The 10973-nt window shown below is 60.2% G+C and overlaps 1 protein-coding gene across 4 annotated transcripts in view; it reads left to right on the top strand.

The window, feature by feature from the left end:
• The window catches only part of USP31 (ubiquitin specific peptidase 31), a 58803-nt gene that overhangs the window by 39519 nt on the left and 8311 nt on the right, over positions 1-10973 (top strand). The window contains exon 17 of one of the 4 annotated variants that reach the window (XM_075514654.1): positions 144-162. The exons of the other annotated variants lie outside the window; for them this stretch is intronic. The gene's annotated coding sequence lies outside the window, so the exon portion shown is untranslated. Of the gene's footprint in view, positions 1-143; positions 163-10973 lie in introns of those variants that run through there. 4 annotated transcript variants of the gene reach the window in all.

The raw sequence follows: 10973 nt of genomic DNA, 5'->3' as shown, positions 1-10973 counted from the left end.
ATAAATTTTAAATTATTTGAGGACAAGTGCATGAGACTGTGTCAATGCCTTTTATTATTTATTTGTATGTTTTATTATTCAAGGTGTATGCACTTTTAATATGCAGAATTTATATTTTTATGTTAAAAATCATTTTCTTTCAGAAAGAAGAGTTTGAATATGAGGAATTGGAATTAAGTGCAAAAAGGGGAATACGTAATAAAATACAATAAATTTATTACTAGGCATCCTGCCTGAGTGAGCATTCTTCCAGGTCCGCCTCGTCGCCAGAGAAGGCTGCAGCGGCCGCGCACCGCGCTGCTCCAGCCTCGCCGTCTTCCCCGCTCTCGCTCGCAGGCCGCGCCGCCCTCCCGCTCTCCGGCTGCCGGGGAGCGTCTCCCGGGCAGGGTCGGTGTGGTGGGGTCACCCTGCCATGGCGGCTCTGCCCTCTCCCCGCGCAGGCATGGGAGGGGGGCAAGGGCTTCGGAACTTCCCTCTGCATCCTGAACCGGGCTCCTCTTGGGCAACAAAAACCCGGAGGCCTGTTCTTGGGTGCAGACCCGTGTGCTGGGGAGGAGGGGACGTGGGTCCTGCCTCACCCCCCGGAGCTGTCCCTGATGCTTCTCTCTCCGCAGACCGGCAGCCCGGGTCCTGCTGGCGCTTGGCCGGGGTCCCTGCTGCCGGCACATCCCGAGAGCGGGGTGCAGGACCTGGATGGAGCCTTTTTGTGCCGGTGAGTGTGGTCCGTGAGCCCCATGGGCAGGGGGATGCAATCTGGCTCCTCTCTGGGGTTCAGGGGCTCGTACCTGGCCAGGCAGAGGTGGGGGTCTCCCCTGTGCACCCAGCCATGGCTCGTGCCTGGGCTCAGCCCTGCAGAAAGCTCCTGCCTCCCCTTGAAGGCTGCGGCTGCCCTGGCTCCTTTCTGTCCGTGGGTCTCTGATCGTGGCTTCCCATCTGCGTTGGGCTGGCGGGTGCAAGGCCCTGCTGGGAGTGTCCCCGTGTCCCTGTGTCCCCTCTCATGTGCAGTGCCGGTGCTGGCCGTGCTCCAGCCTGCTCCTCGTCCCCTGGCCACTGTAATGACGGCAGCGCGCAGCTCTGCTGCTTGAGGTTCGGTTCAATATTAGCCTTTTTTAATGGCTCTTTATTGAACTGAGGCTTAAACTGTGCAAGAGTGATAGTAACAGAGTGTTTAATTGCGTGCTCCTCTAGGTCTGTCCTAATTAAATATTGTTTTTCATTTAGCAGGGTGTGCAGCGGTGGCTCTCTGGCTGTGGAAGAGAGCGTGGGCAGGAATGCAGATGGGCTGCTCCTGCTGCCTCCTCGCCTCGGCCCGGCGAGGAGGACGAGGAGGATGGAGCGAGGTGGGAGGAGGACGGGCCGCTGCTCCCGGCTGCTGGAGGGAGAACCTCTCTGTCTACACGGGCGGCTGCGTCGTCTGCAGGGAGCACCCTCGGCTGGGGGAGCTGCTCCAGCTGCGGCTGCTGCAGGCACGGCTGGGCAACCGTCCCCGTGGCTGCTGGGCTGCCCGGGCTCCCGTCCGGAGGGTGAATGGGGTGCAAAACACTTCAGCGATCCAGCGTGTCACCTTGGCTGAGAACAGGAGGGAAGAATGGAAGACGTTGTGCTTGGAGCTGCCCGGGGGCATTTCCACTGCGGACTCTGATCTTCTTGCTTGAGTGAGCCATCAGATCGGTGTAGTAGGGGCTGGCGCTCGTGCTTCACAGACTTGCCTTTAAATGCAGTTTTTGATTCTTAAGGTTTTTTCCCCTCTCCTCTCTCTTCCTCCTTCTGTGTACGTATTTTTGTCTTCGCACTCTTGGGAGATGCAACATCACATACGTACCCAAATACACAAAAGCGGCGTTCCAGCTGGGGAAGCGGGCTTTGGGGTTTGGTGTCGCTGCTGTGGTCTGGGGGGGCAGGTCCTGTCAGCCGAGAGCACGGCCGGGGCAAGGCAGCTCGGTGCACGCTGCGCTCTCCAGGCTCCCGGCCTTGGCTGTGGGGCTGCGGAGAGATGACTCTGGGTGTGCACTGGTAGGATGGAGTCGGGGCTGGCTGCTGCTATGTGGTTGTCACCTTCGCTATATTGCTAGAGCAAACACTCGGCTCTGCGGGGCGTGGGTGGGATGGTTGGGCATTTCCCCTTCGTTGGATTTGTTTGCAAGCTGCGACTCGTGGGGTTGATCTACTCCAGGAGTCAGCAAGGACGGGGTGGGTGGGGATAAGGTGGAGAGTCTCTCCTGGTTTATTCTGGCCAGTTCTGGGGTGAGGCAGTTCTGCAGTATACTTCTGGGGTGAAGAAGAGCCTCAGCCCAGCCTCCTTATGCCTGCAATAGCTGTTTTTTCCCTATAAATCTTGTAGCCTTCCTGTCTCAGGGCTGTAGAACACGGTCCCCTCTCCAGCCCTGGGACAGCGGTAAGCTGCCCCACGCTGCATGGTGCATTGGTAATCTCCAGCCCTCGACAGAACGGGGAAAGGGCAGCTTTGCCCCGGGGCGCTGGCTGGAGGGGCACGGAGCTGCCCTCCTTTCGAACGCAGCGGGCAGGATTGTGCCACGGGGCTCGTCCCGGCCCTGCTGAGCTGGCGGGAGCCCGGCCGGGAGCCCAGCACCTCCCCGACAGCAGAGCTCCAGCTAAGGCGAAAAATAGCGTATAAGGGGCTGCTCTGCCTACCTCCTGATCGCACTGAGCTTTCTTAAATTACGGCGCTGGCGCCTGTGATTGCCCTGGTCTTCCAGCAGCCAGTGCTAGAACCACGGCCCAGCTCCGGGAGCTGCAGAGCCGCGGCCCAAGGGGTCCCCCGCTGCACATCCCCGGGGTGTCGGGGCACCGCTGACTGCTTCCAGAGAGGGCTGGGGGGCAGGCGGTGCCTCTGGGGGCACAGGCATTCCTGGGGGGCTGTTAGGGCCAGCTCTGCTCCCCACTGCAGCCTGGGACCTGCCTCTTCTCCCCGGGTGCTTCGTTTCCCAGCTCGGGACGTGGGGCATACGCTCTCCCTGCCTCTCTGGGTCCCCCGGGTCTGGTTTCGGTGCAGTTGCCGGCCAGCGTCCCCAGCAGAGAGCACGGTGGCTCCTTGAGGGAAGCCTGGCTCTTCCTGGGGCAGGACTGGTCCCAGCACTGAGAAACCAGCTTGCCAGCCCTCCCGCGCTGTGGGGCCGGGGGATGTGGCTGGGGGCTCTGGCCTTCGTCTTGCCCGTCCAGCGGCCGAAGGGCACGGCGAGGTGGGCAGGCTGCCGTCGGCACGGGGCACCGTCTCGGGCAGCGGTGAGCTTTGAAGTGGCGTGGTGGTTGTCAGTGCCGAGTGCCCCCTGCTGCGGTGCTTGCTGCCCGGGCAGGCGGGGGCACTCGTGCGTCCCCCCCTTGGTCCCCAAATCGCAGATGTGTCACCAGCTGTTGCTGATCTCCCATCGCCCAGCTGCAATGACAGAAATACTGAAGTTAGCCGTGCTGCGTTACCCCGTGGCCCAGCCCGTCTCTGGGACCTGGGGGGACGCGGGGGCACCGTGGGACCGCGCGTGCAGCTTTTGTCCACGTTTCTGTCCATCCCGCTGGGAACGGTGAGCCGGAGCCGGGCCTCCTGGGGCTGCCCACGGGCGTTGGGTGAAGGAGCTGGTGGCTACGCTGGGCGGTCACAGCATACGCTTCCCATCCTTTTATTGCATACCAGAGAGAGTAATTACTTCATGTCTTGTATGGAAATGGGGATGACAGATGTCATATTAAATCATAGGGTCATCACTTATTTATAGGTGATTACATTAAAGAGATATTAATATAGCCAAAGGCTTCACAGAATTAAAGTTAATACATTTTTGTTTATTATATTTGCCAATATTTTTCCAATCCAGCCGGGTTTTTACGGCCACTTATTAAATAGAGAGCCCGCTGCAGTTCCCTTAACCTAGCTGGGAGGGGGGCGAGAGGACGATTGGAAGACACTTGAGAACTTTGATCTTCGAGTGATTAAATTTTATTGCCTCCTTGTTTATGAGGGTCCGATGGCAGGCGCTTCGTGCGCTGTGAAATGAAGCGAGGGCAGGTTAGGACTCGAGCGGTTATTAAATCTGGGTCAGCAGGGGAGGCTGCGTCTGGGCGCGGAGCTGGGGCTCGCAGATGTCCAGGTCCTCGGCCGGGATTACCGCTGCGCTAAGCCAGGATTAGATTACTGCGAAACGAGGCGCAGATTTCTGACACCGCGGGGAGCGCTGGCCGGGGGGGCCAGGCTTTCCACCTCGTCCCCGTGCCCCGGGAGCGTGGTCTGGGGGCCGGCGAGGCATCCGTCCCGCAGGGCTGCAGCTTGCCCGCCGCCGGCTCGGGGGCACCGGCGGCCCCCCGGCAGCGTGCAAACCAGAGGAGCCAAGAAACGGCTTGTTCGGCCGGAGGACCCGACCCGGCGGTGGCGGCGGCCGCTGGCTGTGCCGGCCCCTGGCTGTGCCCATCGCGGGGGCTGAGGGCGCGGAGGATCGATGTGCGAGGAGCTGCCCGCTCGCCGCCTGCAGGCAGCTGCTGTCTGTTGGGATATTTATTAACACCCGGCTGCCTCTGAGAGCCAGAACAAAACCCAATCTTTGGAGGCCGTCAATAAATTATAACATATTAGGCACTGTCATCCATACCCCTGGACTCTTAAATTTTGTTCTAATTAGAGTATCGCTTTTCCTTTCTCAGCACTTTTTCCCCTCTGCTGGGTATCGATCCTTTCTCTGTGGGGATCTGACCAACTGTTGACAATTTATGGTAACATAAAACTAGTACCTCTTACAGCAAAACCCCGGCTTTTAATAAAAACCGCTGACACCAGCCTCTCGCTGGCAGCCTAACCTGATTACCAAATGGATTTAGCAGTTAAGGCTGTGCTGATGCCCCGGTCGTTTTGCACATAGGGATTTTTACTGTAACACTTAACGGGCTTTCAATTGTCGTAATATTTCATACCTACATATGTATCTAATTGAAAGCTTTGAGGCCAAGAGGAAGTCCTGAGAGCGCTCCTGAAACCTCGCCTGGCTGGTGGACGCTCACAGCATCTCTCTGACGGGTGATGGGGGCAGGCGCAGGGCCGTAGGCTTGGGTCGCTGAGGAAATCGCTCCGTCCGTCTGCCGGGGGAAGCTTAGGTGCAGGTTTGTGTCGTAGGCGGAGAAGAGAGTGACAACATCTGGGAGCCGTGGTGCCCTCCCATTAGCGCCCGAGCAGGGTGTTCTGCTGATGAGCGACGCGCTCCTCGGCGTGCCGGCCCGCGGTCCTTGGGCGCTCGCTGTGCCTCGGTGGCTGCGGAGGTGGCGGCTCCGTCTCCCCCGTTTTTGCGCCCGCAAACCACGCGGAGGCTTTGCGAAGGCCGTAATGCCCTGGTCGTGGCTCTTCTGACGGAGGGGGGCTGGCAGCTGGGAGCGGGTGGTGCTGAATCGCCCCGCAGATGGGAGAGCTCGAGCGCCCTGCAGGGCTCCCCCCGCCCCGCCCCCTCCCCTGGGATGAGCAGCACCCCGGGTCTGCCCCGTGGCGTGGGGCGACGGCCGCAGACGTGGGGAGCAGCGGCTGGCCGCTGCCACAAAGCAAGCGCTGGCGCGTAGCTACCGGGGCTTGCTCGCGCGCTGGCCCCTTCCCGTCCCTCCCGGCCGGGAGCGCTCGCTGTGCTGGTGCTAGCCCTGCCGCCTCTTTTCTGGAGATGTTGGAATTGGGGAAACCAGCGCATCGTTGGCTGCTGGAGCAATTTATCAAGGCACCGCACGGCCCTTTTTCCACATTAGTTTCATCCAGTGAAAAAATAATAAGAAACCACATGTCTAACATAATGACCTGAATTTCTTAATAAACGAATGCCGCGTGGATGGCTGTATGTTTCCACTCGGTCTGAGCCAAACTGTGATAAATTGATCCTTCCTGAAGGTATTGAATATTTCTCAAACTATTCATCAGCCCCACGACAAATTCCTCTGCTGGCCCTAGCTGACATCCGATTTTAAACGCCTCTTCCAGGCCCCGGTGCAGGGGAGCGGCTGCTTGGGAAGCAGGGACCTTATCATTTTTTAATGCACTGCAGTTCCTGGGCTTATGGAATATTTATAATGACATTGTTATTTACCAAACAAGCTGGAGCGTTTGCAGGAGCCCCTGGTGGGGGGAAACGCGGGCATCTCCCGTGCCCCTTTCCTTGGTGGCCGAGGGTCCGGCTGGGGTGTCCCGGCCCCAAATGCCACAGGGCCTGCGTCCCTTACGTGCCTGTGGCTGCACGCCCCTGCCCGCAGCTTGGTCTCGCTGCTGTGGATGAGAAGGAGCTGGTGGCCAGCGGGCGGGGACGGGGATGGGGATGGCAGGGGACAGGGGTGCTGCTGTCAGCGGAGGGCTTTGACGCTGGGAAGCCTCCAAGCCCTTTCGCTCGTCCTCGCTCCAGCTCCCCCGGCCCCTTCGCCGCTCTCCTGTCGCTGAACGCTGGTGGCTTTGCAGGTCGAGGCTGGTTGTGGATTCCCGGCCCCCCGGGTCGTCGTCCCGCGGCAGGGGCGCGGGGTCCCTGGGAGCCGTTGTGGCCGCGCTCTCCTGGGAGCAGGCGGCACGGTGGCAGCCCAGCTCCTGCTCCGCGGCCGCGTGGCCGCCTGGGCATCCCGTTAGTCCCAGCCCTCCCGCGCCTTCCCTCCCAGCCCGCGCCCAGGGCTGAAAGCGCCGTCTCGTGTAACGCGGCACTGTCGTCTTGTTCTCCTGGGTGTCACCGGCACCGTAACATCTGCTCTCCCTGCCATTTGCTTCCGTCTAATTCTTTTTTTATTGAAATGAGTTTAAATTGTCTGAGAATATATTAGATTACTCTTTCCCTGCGCTTAGCACACTTGTGTAGATGTGAATAAACCGCACAGTTAGCGGCGCTCACACGCGCTCTCGCTCCCTTTTTTAATCTAAAAGAAGCCGGCTCCCTGGAGAACTGGCGCGTTTCCTAACGACCTTAATGAGTTTCCATAGCTGGTGTCAGATTATCTGGAAAGGCGGTAACGGCGGGGCCGGGAGGTGGTTCTCCCTCCACCGCTGCGCCTCCCCGATAGCTTTGTACTCCAGACTGTAAATAAAGCAGAGTTTGATAGCTCTGCCTGGGTCTGCAATGAATACATTTTCTCCTTTAATAGGCAGAAGCGTGCGTGTTGCAAAGCAATTCGTGAAGCCCATATGACAGTCTTTAAGCATTTTAATATTTTGCAAATGATTTATCATTGGTAACTAGCAGATGATATACTCCACTTCAAGGGTATGGATTATCTATTAAAGTCCACGCGTAAAAGGCGTCTGCGAATGACATACTGCTGCAGAAAACGGAAAGTACAACTTATCTTTTGTTTTACGGGAGGGGTCAACAGCTTCTGCCACAGCTCAGGAGATAACCGGCCTCCCCGCTCGCTGCTCTAATGGCGTCGGTAAATATCTGCCGTGGTGGGGTCCCGTGCCGTGCCGGCACCGATCCTGCCCCTGCGCTGCCTTTGGAGGCTTCAGCCCATGGAACCGGAGCTCATTCCGTGCCTGGCTGGGAGCGGCGGGGGGTGCTGGTTTGCTCCGCCGCTGGATGAGTTCACGGGCTGTGGTATCCCCTCTCAGGGCTCTCTGCCCCAAGGAGCGCGGGAGGAGGCTGCTTGCTTTATTTAGGAAGCATTTCATACGGTGGGGCTGGACGCACCGCGCTGCCGGGGGGCCGGGGCTGAGGTGCGGAGGGGCTGCTTGGGGGGCGGCGGAGGGGCTGCCCCCGTCGTGCTCTCGGTGCAGCGTGCTGGGGGTGTGTGTGTCTGTGTGTGTCTGTGTGTGTCTGTGTGTGTGTCTGTGTGTCTGTGTCTGTGTGTCTGTGTCTGCGTGTGTGTGCACACGCATGTCTCGTTGCCGCTGGGAGGTGTCCCTGGCCCGCGCTGCCTGCAGCTCCGGTGCCCCGGCAGCGCTGGCTCTGCCCTGGGCTGGCAAGGCCACAGCCGGGGCTGGTGCCAGCCCGCCCCGCGGCCGGCGGATCAGCCGCTGGCAAAGGCCTCGCTCCGCCCTTGCCTGGGGGGCGCGGGGGTCTCCCCGGTTCGGTACGCGTGGGGACGGAGAGCTGCCCCCCACTTGGAAAAGAGCGGGCTGCGGCTTCGGGGCTTGGGGCTCACCCTGGGTGCCCCTTGGAGCCAAGAGCGGAACTGCGAGTGCGCAGCGTGACGCTGTCATGGTGTGACGCTGCGTGGCGCGACGCGTGGCGCGACGCTGCGCCCGGCCCCTTCTGCAGAGGACCCGCAGCGCGGGACGTCCCCCGCTCCCCCTGCAAAGTCACGGTAGCAGAAGGAGCCGCGCTGCCTGGTTTTGCCAGGACGTGCTGCGCCCACCTCCCTTGGCGTCCCGCTGGGCTCAGCGGTGCCGCGGGAGGTGCCGGCTGCGGGACGCGTAGCTCTTTGCACGCCTCAGTGCTGACTTCGACCCTCTTTCCCGCGTTTTGCAGTCCGTGCTGTCCGTCCCGGCGTGGCACGGCCAAGCTCTGGGGCCAAGCGGGGCCTCGTGGGCTCGGGGCGACGGTGGCAGCGGGACCTGTCCCCCGGGCGCTGGGCACCTCCCGCCTGTGCCCCTCGCTGTGCTGTGCGGGTGCCCGCAGTGGCTCGGTGGTCGCAGGCGGAGGCGAGGGGGGACCCTCGCTGCCGCGTGGCGGCTGCCGTTGGCGTGGGGAGGGCGTGCGTGCTGCCTCATTGCTATGCCGGCTTCGTTATGGCGAGATTAATGCTGGTTATGGGTTGGGAGTTTTATCACCTGAATGCTTCCTCTTAGCTCCTGAAACCAACTTCAGCCCGGATTTATTACCCGGCAAATAAATAAAAGTGCAGGTGTATTTTGCCTCCTTGTTCATCAGAAAGGAATGAAAATGTAAGCAAAATATTAAAAATAAAATAGACTCAGTTTTACTTTAATTGACCTTTGATTTTTAACTTAATACCTTCCCCATGTTGCTGCTTCAACCTTTAATTTCTCTTGGTGAAGTGGCTGTGTTCAATGATTCATTCTGTCCCGAGGCAAAGCACACACTGTAATTGGTTTTTAACTTCCTGGAATGTCAAAGCCAGGATTGAAATTTTACGTATCACACCACCAATTCAATACTGGCTTTAATAATAATGTTGCAGAAAGGAAGGCAGATTTACAGCTGTAGAAAAATGTAATCAAATTTTGAGCCAGAATGCAATAAGTCCAAATGCTAGTTTTCATTTGGAAGCTTGTTAGATAAATGTGGTATCACCCGAGCGGTTCCCAGATCATTTCTGCCGCTCCCTGCCACATCGAGCGTCGCCGGCGGACGTGGGGAGCTGCAGGACTGCTGCCTGCGGCGCTGCCCGGGGCTGGGGCGAGAGGCGGCCCCGGGTGCAGGACGTGTGTTGGGCACGGGGCACGCGGGCGCGTGGGGCGGCTGCGCGGGTACGGGGTGGCCCCCGCCGCTCCCCGGTCCTGCAGCCCAGGACAAGGCGATGGGATTGTCCCGTTGTCCCATTGGATGGGAGCCACTCGTGATGGCATCTGCCCCGAGCGTCCGCCCCGGGATGGAGCCGCGCTGCAGCCGGGGTTGCCGGCCCGTGCCCGGGCGAGGCCGTGGTGCCTGCTGCGGAGCCGCTGCCACCCTCTGCCCTGCCGGCCGGGGTGCTTCTGGGGGGAAGCACCCCTAATACACTGCAAATGCCAAATAAGTAATCGATTTTGGCCAATTAATGTCTGATAAAAACTAATAACCCTTCTCTCCCTTTCTTATTACCGAATGACCTCCAGCAATCCATTAGGTTAACAAATGATGTGCGAGTGTTCAGCATGGCTAATGACTCTGGATTAAACCCGGTGACACCTAATTCATCAGCGTGCTCCTGCACTGCAGTGCCCATTACGCCTTGCTCTCGTCCATCGCCGCCGGTCTCTCACAGCGCCAGTCGGCGTGCTCCCGGCACCCTCGCACGGGGGCGGCCCCGGGGATGCCGCGTGCTGGGTGCTGTCCCCTCGTCCTCTGCTTGCTCCGCCTGAAGCCACCAGCGCCTGTGCCGGACGGGACCCCGCTTCACCCGGCGGCCTGGCGCAGCCGCCTCGCGCTGCCTTCAGGGGGACGGGACTTCAGGAGAAGCCGTCTCGGGGTTCAGGGACGCCGCAGCCCTGCGGTGCCTTGTGCCGGCATGGCCGAGCAGCCGGGTGCCGTGTGCCCGCCGGCCGTGGGCTGCGTGCATCTCCCCGCTCCACCACCCGGGCTGCTGCTCACGGCTCCGCTGTCCCCGCTCTCTACCTACACTGTCCTAAAAAGCTAACTAAGCTGAAATTATTTTCTTTCCTTAGAAAAGCCTTTAAATAATGTATCACCCTCACTTGCTGTTACTGAATGTTTTAAAAATCCAAGGGACTTTTCCTTCTCGCTCGTGCATTTGCATCTGTTTGTTGCGGGGCCATGAATTACCCTTGGCAGGGGTCATTAGAAATTCCCCTTCAAGGCGGCTGCCCTGGCAGCCTCACCGCAGCCGGCGTGCCAGGACGCCGGGCACCGCCTGCGCTGCGGCAGGAGGTGGGTGCGGAGCGGTGCTGGGCAGGTGGGCGAGCAGCAGCCTGGCCGCCTTGCCACTGGCAGGAGCCCTGAGCCCGCGGCTCATTGCTGGCCCGAGGGGCTGGGCGCCGGCTATGGGCACCCACCATCCCTGGCACATCCAGCTTCGGGGTGCGCGGTGTGTCATCGCAGAGCAGCGACGGCTTCGGGGGCACCCACGTGCTGCACGTTCGTGTGCAGTTGTACCTGAAGCGTCTCGCCGTCGCGCTGCTGGAGGTCTGCTCGGTGGGCTTGTGAACTTGGAGCTTGCTCGGTGGGCTCAGTTCCGCCGTGAACAGCCGCGCTGGAGCTGCAGGAGCCGCTGGCCATCAGCTCGGTTGTGATGTTGTGCTACATTTCCCGCGTCAGAGACGCAAAGCGCAGCACCGACCCGCTCTGGAGCAGGGACCTACATCCCCCCGGGCGGGCGAGCGGCTGCGGGAGGGTGGCGTCTCCGAGCCGTTA

This window comes from Mycteria americana, chromosome 12 (assembly GCF_035582795.1).
Source record: "Mycteria americana isolate JAX WOST 10 ecotype Jacksonville Zoo and Gardens chromosome 12, USCA_MyAme_1.0, whole genome shotgun sequence".
Taxonomy (NCBI): domain Eukaryota; kingdom Metazoa; phylum Chordata; class Aves; order Ciconiiformes; family Ciconiidae; genus Mycteria; species Mycteria americana.
The sequence above is the reverse complement of the archived record's forward strand: the minus strand, read 5'-3'. Positions and strand labels throughout refer to the sequence as shown.